Raw genomic sequence first — 10,020 nt, forward strand, 5'->3', positions numbered from 1 at the left:
CCTGGGTACAGTGCTGTGGTGTCACAGCTCACAGCAACCTCAAACCCTTGGGCTTAAGCAATTCTCTTGCCTCAGACTCTCAAGTTGCTGGGACTACTAGAGCTCGGCAACTACAATGCCCAGCTATATTTTTTTGTTGTTGTTATAGTTGTCATTGTTGTTTGGAAGACTCAGGCTGGGTTCGAACCTGCCAGCCCAGTGTATGTGGCTGGCACCCTAACCATTAAGTTACAGATGCTGAGCCCAAATATATATTCTTAATTATTTTTTATGGAAGAACACAAATAAAAAAAAAAGTGGTATCTCAAATAAGACTTTTCATAATTTTTTCAATACAAATCTGCCCAGCTTTTTGATTCATAACACATAGAAAAGTCACCATGAGTGACTGACTCAGAGTGATAACCTCTCTCTTCTACGCTGCACATGTTCTCTAGAGAACAGAGGTCACACTCATGTCCCTATTATAGTGGTTCTCAGCTCAGGGTTAGGGAAGCTTTTCGGCTCCCAGCAGAGATTTGGAAGTATCTAGAGATAGTTTGCTGGTCACAAATGGGAAGCTCTTTAAATGGGAAGGAGGAATAGTACGCTACTGTGTGTAGAGGGCAGTGATCTGGGATGCTGTTAAATATCCTACCAGGTAGGATATAGAACAAGTCCCACAACAAAAAATCATCTGGCCCAAATTTCAATAGTGCCAAAACTGAGAAACCCTGTTCTATACTTGGATGCTTGCCATGATGATTTGTTGATGGAAATGTGCAGCTTGATGGTAATTTATCGTCAGAGGATGAACCTAAGCACACCTTTTTTTCCTTCTATCGTCTCTCTAAGAATTAACACCTTAAGGCATATATTACTTTTGGCAGGCTTAGTTTTTTCAAAACACTTTCATATCCATCCCCTTATTTGATGAGTAAGCTTCACTATGTCACAAGGAGAGGAACGCACAGCACTGCATTTAGGCTAGTTTAGGTTAAATCTGACTTCATTTATCATCTACCTACCAGTTTTTTGATTCACAAGAAAGCGAATCCACTTTCTGTATATCTATGAGAAAGGCAGGAAAATTCCCTGGCTCTTAATGACTTTTCGTTACTAAAAGGACAGTATCAAAGTATACTCTTTTTGTCGTTTCAGTTTCTAAGGCTAGTACTTGGACCCTAGCAGTATGGAAATATCTCCATGTTATGAATCAGGAAATTAGACTCAAATCAATTTAGTCCAACTTTCCCTTGTAATGTAACCTATAAAAATCCACAGAAGAGGACTCAGTCATCTCAACTGCACTCAATAAGATGAAACTTCCATCTATTAAAGGGTTTTCATTATTATTATCATTAATTTTTATGGGCATCTCAATGTGACCACAAATATCAGGCACAGACAACTTACTCGCCAATGGATCATCCACTTTTCCCCCTTTCTAAGTTGACAAATGGCTGTACCCAGGTGTGGAGGTGAGCTCATATGCACATCATGACCTTAGACTGAAAATATAGTTCTTTTATTTTCTTGGCTACAAAATATGATGATTTTTCCTTCCTTACACCTTCACTTTCTGAGCAGCTTCAGAAGCACATCTGTTTTTTATATGTTGAAGGAGAAAAACACCAATGCTTTATTGTGCCCCATGTAATCTAATACATTGCATTGCTTAGGTGCTTTGAAAAAAAGGCTCAGAAATCTCAAGAGGTGCAGAGACACAGACAGACCTAGAGAAGAAAGCTTCTATGGACAAGGAGACGCCAGCAGCATCCCTTAGCTCTTCAAGCAGCCAGGCTCAGGGGTCCAATCGGCTCTTTTCAAGACTGACAAGTGATCACTTAATCCCCTAATAAACTTTATTTATAGAAGAGCACTTGAGATTGTAAGCCACCTGTGCACATCTGCTTGGGAGAGACAGTAGGGGCCGAATGGCAGCCTTGCTCTATAATCAGTGAGGTAAGTCAAAGTAAGAGTTGGACTCATACTTTTTGGAGTGTATTCCCTGGACACAGCTGGGATATTCTTGCATAAGTGAATCAGATTTCTGTCCAGACCAGAAGGTTGCCATTCTCAGGGCAACCCCTCTAGTATAATTACTGGCAAGAGTGAAGAACTTTTCAATGCATAATTTATAATTTTACAAGATTCCAAGTACTATTATTGTCCTGTCAGGAACTTTACCTTAATGTTTTTTGTCTTTATTTTTTCAAAGAATAAGTGTCTGGTGGTCATGTTCAAGTCCACATGATGATATATTTCAGTTCTATTTATGAAAAAGACATCTTGACAATTATAGTCTTATGAGATAATTTTTGAGAAAAATGATATTCTAAGGAGAAAGAAAATCGAATGAAAATTGAGCAGAAGACTTGAACAAGCAATTTACCTGATAGGCATTACAAATGAACTACACATATATTAAAATATCCTCCAATTACATTGAATGAAAGCAGAGAAATAAATACAAGAATTAATGGAATATAGTTTTATACCCATAATGTTAAGAAAAATTAAGAAGTCTGACACTAGCAAGTGTTAACAAACAAGGATAAGGAGCAAAGGAACTATTACCCATTGGTGATAACATAAATGCATTCAAGCTATTTGAAAAATGACTTGTCAGTATCCAGTAAAGTTGAAGGTGCAAATATTTTGTCACCTCGTAATTTCATTCTTCAGTATGTAGCCTAGAGAAACTCTTACATATATACTAACGACGTAACAAAGAATGGTCAGAGAAACATTGCTTATATAATCATAACATGGAGGCAGTATCATGTTCATCTGCAGAAGAGTGGGACAAAGTCATGGTGTATCTTCAGAATAGTATGCTGTTATCTGGGGAAATGAACTAGAGTCACAGGTACTAACATGGTTATAGCTCATACATAAAATTCCAAAAGCAAAAAAATCAAGTTGCTCAAGAACACATCAATTCAAGAGAAAGCTGATATAGAATGTGCATAAGTGTGTATATATAGACACACATATTTACGTTATGTACATACAAATGCAATATGGAGCACATATGTGTGCTATGCATGTATATGTATGTGTTCATATATAGATAGATGTGTGTATTTACACACTATATATTAACAACAACTCCCTATAAAGTACAGAAGAAATGTTGAGCTGGTGTGCTAAACTATATGTGCTAACCTAATTTCTGAAATGTATTCCATTCCCTCTAGGGAGAATCAAGCTCTAAGATAAAACACCCACCTTCACCTTCGTGTGTGTGTGTGTGTGTGTGTGTGTGCGCGCGTGTGCAGGCTTGTGTGTGTTAGCAGTTGCCACAGTATGGGTTCTAGCATCAGAATAGATGATTGCTAAACCATTGTTTTGGATACACTGGAGTACACTGATTAATGTCAGCCCTCCCTGTGTGCTCCCAGGATTGTACAATGTGCAATGACAGATCCAAAATTAGATACAAACTTTCTACCAAGAAACTCCAAATCTTGATAACACACGAGATAGAGGTCATGACTTCTGCACTGAAGTGGATCATCTGTGAGGGTCACGTGCGTTGGGTTTTTCAGAGCAGTTTTGATTCTGACTCCAGCTGTTACTCAGCTCTGCTAGTCACCATACCACACCGATATTCTGGCATTTCCTCATGTGATCTATATTTCACAGACATCCTTTCACACTTTGCATACAGACCTTTGTCAACATTATGATTTGTGGCTCAGGAGATAGAATCCCATGGGATGGGTAACAGTGATTTAGCTTTTATCTGAACATTTAAGTATGTGTTTCTTTAAAAAAAAAAAAAGGCACTAATGCATATGAATAAATTCTAAGTAAAATCTTATGGATTCAAGCATCAAAAACTGTTCTTTGGAATTCTGCTGGATTTGAAGCATTTCATTTGACAAGAATAGCTTCCATTGCACCACTAACCTCTGAGGCCACTCTTGTTGGCAGGTGGGAGAACAGATAAATTGAGTAATTCAAGTAGTCACAGTTAAGAAAATGTATTTCCATAACCTCCAGATTTGCTTTATTTACTTCTGAATTGAAAAAGCATGAAAGTTACTGCAAAAGCATTTCAAACATCACCATGATATAGGAAATGAAGCAATTTAATTAGCAGTAAAACATCAGGATAGAATGCTGATAACTCCATCCTTGACAAGAGGATGATTACATTAGTATGGAAAGAATGCAGGTAAACAGTTGTCAATGCATAAAACTTCAAAATGCTTCAGAAGTTAATGTAAAGGCTAGTTTTCATTTGTGGATGGAAATTATATGGCCTTTGACACGATTACTTGCTCTACCAGCAACTAACTTCTATTACTTTTAATAAACATTACGATAAATTATAAATCAATCAGTGAAGAAGCCAAGGGTCTTAATTCATTGAGTAAGCCTTGCCATACATTAACAGTGGGATGAACACACTAACTTAAAGAAACTACAGTGAATCTATGATAGTCTTTAGTTTCTTCACTGAAAGACAAAAGTGTGATAAATAGTTTCTATGGAGTGTGATGAAACAGAATTTAGGGATGAGTAATACTGATGGGTAGAAATGACAGAAGATAATCTTTAAGGAAATTAAACTAGAAGAGACAGAATGAGCATAAGAGAAGATTCAGGGTAGTATAATAATCTAGTGCAGCTGAACGTCTTTGATGAGCGCAAGGACAATACTAGTTTTATTATCAACTGTCTGATAAATAGGAAGTACCCTTGCTGAATTAATAAATGAATGAATGTATGAAGAGCATTTATACAAAGGGGAAGTACAGAATAAACCTTAAAGGTGAAGTTAAGGCCATATTGTGTAGGGTCTTAAATGCCAGACTAAGTGATACAGCCATTATCTTGTATGTAAATAATAGGAGTGGGTGTTTGGCAATCGCTTTCAGTGGCAGGAAATAGGTCTTATTAAATCAAATGTGAAAAAAAAAGAAAAAGAAAAGAAAAGAAATGAAAAGAAGAGAAGAGAAACGAAACCCCTCAACTCTGGAAAACATATCAAAAGCAACCAGCCAAAAGCACTGGGAAGTGCATCATAGAGGCAGATACTGGACAGGAGTTGAGTATGAATACTCCATTTGTAGGGCTCGCTTTCTAGTTAGGTCCCAGACCGCATACCACTTCAAGTATGTAAACTCTGATAGAAAGCCTACAGTGTTACTGTCTTGATGAACCAGAGGATTGAGCTCAGGGCAACCCCAGACACTAGAAAGTAGGGGGAAAATCCTCAGAATTCTGTGAATAACCCTGCCAAATCTTTGGATGAATCCTGAATCATGCGTACACAAAAGGAATTCTAAGGACTGCTGCTAAAGTTTAGGAACAAACGTGAGATTAGACCACAAATCACAAAAGAGGAAGGGTTTACTTTTTGTGATCAGCCAATTTAACTGGCAGCGTCATAAAAACTGAATATTCTTTGAAAGAAAATAACAGAATACAGAATCTCTACAACACATTATTTAAAATGATCAGAATGAGATCTAAAATAAATAGGAATATAATATCTATTTTAAAGACAAAAGAAAAATGAATGTAGAATAATTTTGAGATGACCTAAATATTAGAATTAGCAGACAAAGGTACTAGAATAGCCTTCATAACTATGCATAATGAAGTAAAGAAAATATGCTCATAATTAGCTAAAGGATAGTGAATCTCAGCAAAGAAATTCCAGAAGTAAAATATAAATACCTGGAAAATAAATAAACAAATATCTGAAATAGATAAAAATGACAGATAAAAGTAATAATTAAAATGATCTGAGATGAATGGATTTAACAAAAGAATGGAAATGACAGGAGGAATTCAATAAATATGAGGATAAACCACTAGTTATTCAAATTAAATACAGTTAGAGTTAATACTAAAAATAGAAATAACCAGAGCTTTGGAAAGCTGCATTGGGGGATATACAAAGATCTAACATACACATAACTGTTTTCCCAGAAGGAAAGAAAGAAACAGAATTAAGCAGAAAAAAAATTTGAAGAAATAACGACCAAAATGTCTCAAAGTGGTACGATTACAGGTTGAACAAGTTCAACGTTCACATATGGTAAATACAAACATACCATGTCACTTCCTATTAGGTTTTGAACATTGCTGAGAAAAATGCCATATTACTTAGAAAAAAAGGCAAATTATCATTTGCTTTCCATTTAAAACAATGAAGGCCAGGAAATAGTGGATTACTGTCTTAAAAATTCTAAAAGAAAAAAATTATAAACACATCTACATATTTATATACAAATAACTCAACTCAGATATTGGCAGTCAGTAAAAGTATTCCTTAAGACTAAAAGCAAAACAAAGGCATGTTGAGAAAAAAAAAAATAAGGGAAATTAGCCACAAGCAAAATTATGCTATAAAGATCTTCAGGTAGAAGAGAAATCATACCAGATAGAAAAACTAGATACTAATATGTAAATAGAAATCATAAAATATAAAATGGGGAGAGTCCCTGATGATTTTGATTAGAAGTCTGAATTGTTCTGTGAGTTTGTTACTTATTTATTAAATCTATAAAGAGTTCCATGAAAACATAAAGAAAATTTCAAAGATGCAAATTATATAGCTGTATTGTAAGGTATATATTTGGTCTTCGACCTTATTGATGATATATAAATCCTAAAATCCTTAGAACCTCCAAAGTAAAGTCTTTTGCATGCTAATGAAGTTGACAGTTGGCCAGCAGCTTCAGGAGGGCAGCTAGTCACAAGAAGGACCAGGGCATGATTAGAGGGTTGGGACTTTCCGCCCCACCACCCCCTTTAGCAATGGGAGAAAGGCTGAAGTTTATTTGACCACTGATGGCTAATGATTTAATCAGTGATCCCTATGTAATACAACCTCCATAAAAACTCAAAGGACAGGGTTCTGAGATCATCTGGAGGGCGGCACCCCAGGGATGGTGTGGGAACTCCAGACCCATTCCCACACTTTGCCCTATGCTGTTGTCTTCTGTAATACGCCTTATAATAAATTGGCTAGCTTAAGTGTTTCCCTGAGTTTTGTGAGACACTCTAGCTTCTCTGCGTTTTGAAAGACACACTTTTATTCTAGTCATGAAATCCAAGGAGAGTCATGGAGTATAGCTGGTGGAGGCCTTCTTTTCATTACACCAGGTATTCCTGGTATATAGCTGGTTGGTCAGAAGCACAGGTAAGACAGCCTGAGGCTTGTGATAGGCAATGGACAGGGCTGGACAGTCCATCTCCAGGTAGATAATGTCACAGCTGGGTTGAATCACAGGACACGCACTTGGCATCTGCTGCAGAAATGATTGTTTGCTTATTGTTGGGGGTAAACCCACACACATCGGTCACAGAAGTTTTCTGCGTGGATTGTTGAGATGGGAGCAGAAGAAATACAACTTGAGATTTTGCAACTCAGTGGCATCATCGAATGCCAGCAAAGGGAGTAGCAAGAGAAAACAAGCCAGGTTCACAATCTGAAGGAAAACCAGGGTTTGTGTAGACTATATTAGTGGTGTCTAATACACCTGACAGAAGCCTCTCGAAATCCGTCTAAGAATTTATGCTACATTATTAAAGCGCCTCGAAGGACCTCATTTGTTGCTGAGTCCTCAGCATCCGCGGGTGAAGGGGGAACGGTAGACATTCTGAGACACAAATGAGAAGCATGTCTCCGAGAGTGGGATGCTTTAGGGAAGACAGCAGCACCATTAGTTACCAGGTCTGCGGGCTCCACAAGGCAAGAACACATCAAACTCAGGAAAAGAACCAGCTCGGATACTAATGACACTGAAACTGGATTCGTAGATGGCAGAGATTTCAGAGACATTAAAGTCCAAATTCTTATTGTTAAACAAGGAGAAGAAGGGCTCCAAATGCTAAATGACATCCAAAATGTCAAAAAAAATGGGATAAACTAATTAATATGTGTCACATAAAGGAATATTAGTGACATATTTGCTTAGAATCATGGTCTAGTAGAGATATATGACCATTTAACTTAGAGGAATTTTCTCACATACACTTTACAAACTGTTTATATCTCTCTTGCTCTTTCTCTCTCTCTCTCTCACACACACATATGCACACAAAATAAACATATATACAATGGGTTAAGCCCACAAAAGTGTACTATACTCATATGCATATATATATACATCCATATATTTATGATTTATATTTATATACATATAAGCTATAGATCTTCTTCACTGAGAGAAAAATAAGTCAATTTTGTCTGATGGAAGCCAGTTCATTTTGGGTCTCTTTCTACAGCAGCTTAGCGATCACCTAACTCAGAGAAGCTGTCAAAGGGACATGGGTGCTGGCATAACAAAAGTCTAAAAGTGTTTGGAATTTTCTCAGTGGTTTGGTGCTGGGTGGCAAAAACAGACATATCACAGTGTTGGAAGCTAGTGTTACTTACAACTTTTAGGGCAGACCATACGTTTTCCAAGACTGCTTAAAGTAGACTAGTTAGAAAACCTCAAATGATTTTGTATGCCAGATGCTCCCTGCTGCTGCTAACGAAGGCTTCTAAGAGACAAAGCTAGAGCAAGAACATGCAGGCAAAATGGGAGGAAACTGAGCTCTAGAGGTTAAGGGATTCCTTAAATTTAAGTCCAATGAAAGTTCAGATTTTGGAGGCTTCAGGATGGAACAGCTCCCTGCTTCTACAGCCGAAATAGCAAGAGCTGAAGTTCCAGGCTTTTTGAGTATTGCTCATTAAGATTTATCAGCTAGAAAATGGGAGTCAGTTCAAGTAAGTGTTAAATGATGATGCCTTTTCACCCAAGGTAGTGGTTACAAAGGAGCTCAAGGAAACACCAGTAAAATGAAATGAAGGAGCTAGGCCAAGCATAAAAGCTAGAATATCAAATCCAATGAGGGCCTTCAGACGTGCCTCTAGAATAGAGTTTCAAGTTTGTTTACTTACACTTGGAACTGACTGGTAGTGAAAAGACAAATTCTGAGGAAGCTGGGTTGCCCCTGAGACTCCAAGCTGGGTCTGAAAGCACAGCTAGTAAAGATAAGGCTAGCTGGTCGGTCTGTCGGGGTCCTGCCTGACCTTCACCCCGTCTCCCATTCTTACTGTTTTGTAAGTTTATCTCCCACCCTGAAGATGCCTATCTTGAGTAGTTTAGGTGGATTAATTTAGATTAACTTTTGAATTGAATTGTTGTCTTGCTTCATGGGTTATACTGATTATTGTTTACTATGGGTCATTGGTTCTGCTAAGTATTATATAAGATAAGGGTTAACATGGTCTTAACTTTGAACTTAAATGTATAAAATTGTAATTTTGGAAAAGGAAGAACAGAGCAGTGTTGGAGGCTACTCTCACTGTTCTCCAGATTCCCGGCCCTCTGACAAATCAAGTTGGATGGACCTATCCCTGTCTCTGTGTATTGGCTGACAGTGACAGGCGGCTGCACCCTTTTCATCTGGTAACAAGTTTATGAATGCCTGTGATTTTTCAAACCCTGAAGCAAACATTGTCCTCTCCGTAACTGTTACAAAACTGGAGTTGCAACTCTAAGACTGGATTACTTTTCCTCATCCTGTTCAGAGGTAGTTCCAATAGGTAACAAGAAAGAACTGCTTAGATGATGGAGCCAGGGCTTCTCATCCACAGTGGACAAGAGAGCTCCTCCCAGAGAGAAGTCAAGGCGCAGTCAGGGAACTCTGCTGCCAGATCAAGGGTATTTGTAATGCCTGCTCAGCAGGACTTGATACTTAAATGAATCACTTCTGTGCCTTTCCCATGCGTCTCTTTTTCTCAACGGGAGTTTACCTTGAGCTTAATGGTTCTTTTTCACCATAAAATTTTGAGTGTTTGGGAAAGAAGACAACTTGTCACTGAACCTGAGGAACTAGACATGATGGAGAGGAATCCATGGGCCTGGGGCTTTAAACTAATTGTAGAAACTGAATGAGACCTTGGGTTTGCCCCCTTGGGGTCAAGGTAAATGTGTGTCAAGGGAGGAATGGATGGTTTAGATGGCTATGAAAGGCAGCGGACTGGAGTAGAAGACTGATTTTATCTCAAAGTTCATCACC

This window comes from Otolemur garnettii, unplaced genomic scaffold, assembly GCF_000181295.1.
Source record: "Otolemur garnettii isolate 467f Iridium unplaced genomic scaffold, OtoGar3 scaffold00029, whole genome shotgun sequence".
Taxonomy (NCBI): domain Eukaryota; kingdom Metazoa; phylum Chordata; class Mammalia; order Primates; family Galagidae; genus Otolemur; species Otolemur garnettii.